Source organism: Triticum aestivum, chromosome 4B (genome assembly GCF_018294505.1).
Source record: "Triticum aestivum cultivar Chinese Spring chromosome 4B, IWGSC CS RefSeq v2.1, whole genome shotgun sequence".
NCBI classification, from domain to species: domain Eukaryota; kingdom Viridiplantae; phylum Streptophyta; class Magnoliopsida; order Poales; family Poaceae; genus Triticum; species Triticum aestivum.
The window spans coordinates 657,414,331-657,417,704 of NC_057804.1; positions in this window are offsets into that span (position 1 = coordinate 657,414,331).

The window sequence follows — 3,374 nt, forward strand, 5'->3', positions numbered from 1 at the left end:
GATTAGCTTGATTCGATGTTGTTTAGGCTTGAGAAAAGTTGTTCTCTTGTTGAAATGAGAGGGATAAAGTAGTTGCTGCAGCTGTTGGCAATTGTGTATATGCAATTGTAGACAACCAGAGAATATGTGTTGCATTTGTATGTCCTCATGTTTAAAATTTGTGTCTGGAAGTTATTACTGGATCTACTATCCCAATAATTTTTTTATTTCCTAAATCTCATAGTAAATCTGGAAGTTGCATTGCATATATGTGTATTACGCCATACTAGTAAACTTCTAAAAGCAAGTGGAGTTGAACCTTTATAATGCACTCTGCATTCTGCAGATTACGCCATACTTATTTGCATGTCATGCTATATGAACAGGCACTGTGGTTGTAATTGTTATGCTGGGAACGATGTTCCTCATGGTCCTAGTAATGCTGCTAGTATGGAAGAGGCACTAGATCCTTGTTGTCACATTCCTTGAGCTTTCGTTGATGGAGGATAAATGGAAATAAGTGATCATCTAGTGGAGAAAAAGAGTAAGTTACAACCTCTTTGCTCTTCATGTTCGTAATAAGAAGGAATCCTTACTCTAGTGTCCTTCTTGCCTGTTTAATTTTCGATTGGATCAGGCGTTCATGTAAACAGGATAGCTCCAACTCTTGTTTCAAGAGTGAGTAGTACGCTGAAACTGCATTTTAGTAAATAGGGTTTACTTTTCAAATCTGAGAAATTTAAAACCAATCCTCATTGCTGACTGGCAGTGTATATATAGTAATGGTATATGAAGATGAACTTGGCAAAAACTCAGCTTTTACCTTCGAAATATATGTACAGAATTTCCAGATCTAATCTGAAATGTCAATTAGGAAATGCTGAGCATTATCTTTGACCTTTCAACAAAAACCTACTGTATGGACAAACACAAATCATGCTACTGTTCTTTGTTTAGAAATGCTGAGCATTATTTTGTTGGTGGGTTTATATGGCCTCAACATCAGCTGCTATAGTACTTGAGTTTTGTGATGTGTGTTTGTTAGTCATTTGACTTTCATTCGGCACACTTCTCTCTGGTTAACCGCTTCCTCTCTGAATCTTTAACACTAAATTTTCTCTGAAATTCTTCTGTATCTTGTACACTGCAGGATAACAAGTAGAGGCAAACTGCAGGGTACCAAGTAGAGACAAACTGCTACACTGTGGTATGTGGCCTTCTATCAAGATCTGATTCAGTTTAGATTTCCCCTCTAGGTCTTGGAGACATGATTTCTGTTACTGTATTAATATGTCAACATGTTCTATTTAGAGTTTTCTCCCTAGGCATTTCTTTTTCTATCCTTGTTGTCTCCTGCAGCCCGGTGAATATGTATTCCAGAAATAAGTTTAATCCGAATCTAAGAAGAAGAAAATTACATCGTTACATTGTGGCAGTCCTACAGTAAGAATACAGATGTTTAAACCTGTTTATTTGTGTACTATACACATATATCAGTGAGTCAATTTATTGTTGTTTTATACTACATACTTTGTTATTCTCATTTGTAGGCACAATAAGATTTAAGGATTTTGGAAAGCATGTAATTTGTTTTTTAAGTTTCTTGTTCTACTATATATTCATATCTACAAATGTCTAATGTTGTTGTGAATATGATAGGTATGTTGCTGTCCATCAGAATCTGCCATGCCATATAGTTGACATCAGGAGGGTCGACAACACGAACACGAGTGACAACCTTAGTAGCTTATATGTTTTGTCGATGTAAATTGGATTGTACCGGTTCCTAATCCTATGGATGGTTGCATATTGCGTGATTTTGTCAATATATGGTGGATATTATCATTTCATGGAGGATATTATAAACTGCTAGGTTCTACAACCTATGGATGGTTGCATATTGAGTGATTTGTGTTACATATGGTACTTTGGAAATATTGTCCTGGTCCAAAATTGGCATTATGATTTACAGAACACATTATGCTAAAAGTGTATTTGATCAAAATTGGGCTGAAGGAAATGGATGGGACCAAATTTAAATTGATCCTAAATCCCTGACGGTTTCTGTGACAAAAAATAGTGTCCACGTAGGTAGCCACGTCATTTCAGCTAGTCAATTGAAAATCCTACGTGGCATTGGTCCATGACGGTCTGTTCCGTCACGGCCTAGTTTGGGCTTGGGCGGGCCTGAGCTAGTTCCATGACGGCCAAGATCCGTCATGGAAGCTATGATGTCAAATTATGACGCGATATACATGACGGATCTCAAGTCCGTCAAGGATGGACACGCATGACAGTATTTGGCTGATCTGTGACAGCCAAGGACTGTCACGTATTAACATATTTCTTGTAGTGCATGCTGACAACTAGCATAGTCATATACTACTAAGGTTGTTTGTGGGAAAGAAAAAAAATGCCGCAAAGCGATCAGATCTGTGATTCGCAAACTACAACAATAGCCATATCCACACCAACCATCTCATGGCACCACACCGACGAAGTGGTCTTCAATAGCAATGCCTTTAGGAAGGGAGTGACACTCAAACGCCACCATCACCAAATCCAACCACAAGGTCAAAATGTAGGTTTTCACCCCGAAGAATCAGTCCAAGCATATCTGAGCAATCCCTTTGACAAGGTAAGAATGTAAGGAAAACATCGCCATTTTTAGGTATAAACAGTCGGTTCTGACATAGGCTTTTGCCCCGGAGCTTGAGATCGAGTGCTCGAGTAGCAACACCATCGAAGTTGCTCATGTGTTGTCATCACCACTTTTTCGTGATTCTAGCGGCTACATGCGATGCAACCACACAACCATGCCTTGCATCAAGCCGTCGTCCATAATTTATATCTCATCGCTGAAGTCAACCACTGGATCAGGAGAGATGACCCCTCCCAAGGACTTTTCAATGTCCACCACCATCATGGAGCCCTAGGAAGTAGTTGCAGTGTAGTTTGCAGACAACACCATCCAGCTGGTCAGATCTGGATCACCACCACCAAGCCATGGATCTTATCACCGCCAGCCAGCCACCGCACACGCGGAAAGCCAGCACCTCGTGGCAACAGTCCTCATCAGTAGAAAGACCGGCGCCATATCCGATCGGATCTGGCCGGAGTCCGGCCTGCACAGTGAATCACCACCACAATAAGGTACGCGCCTCTAGCCATGGTGGCGAGTGACCCATACAACCAGTCTCACCTGTGATGAAGAACTAGGCACGCTCCCGGTTGTTGTAAATCGGAACATATGGGTCCCATATGCTGAGGGAGGGGTAGAGGGACGAGAAGATGGGGGGGGGTATGCCAAACGAAACGAAAGATGGGATGCAGGAACATCCTGCCACTGCCGCCCGGCCCCCGGTGGTTTCATCCCGCAACAGCGAGGGGCTGGG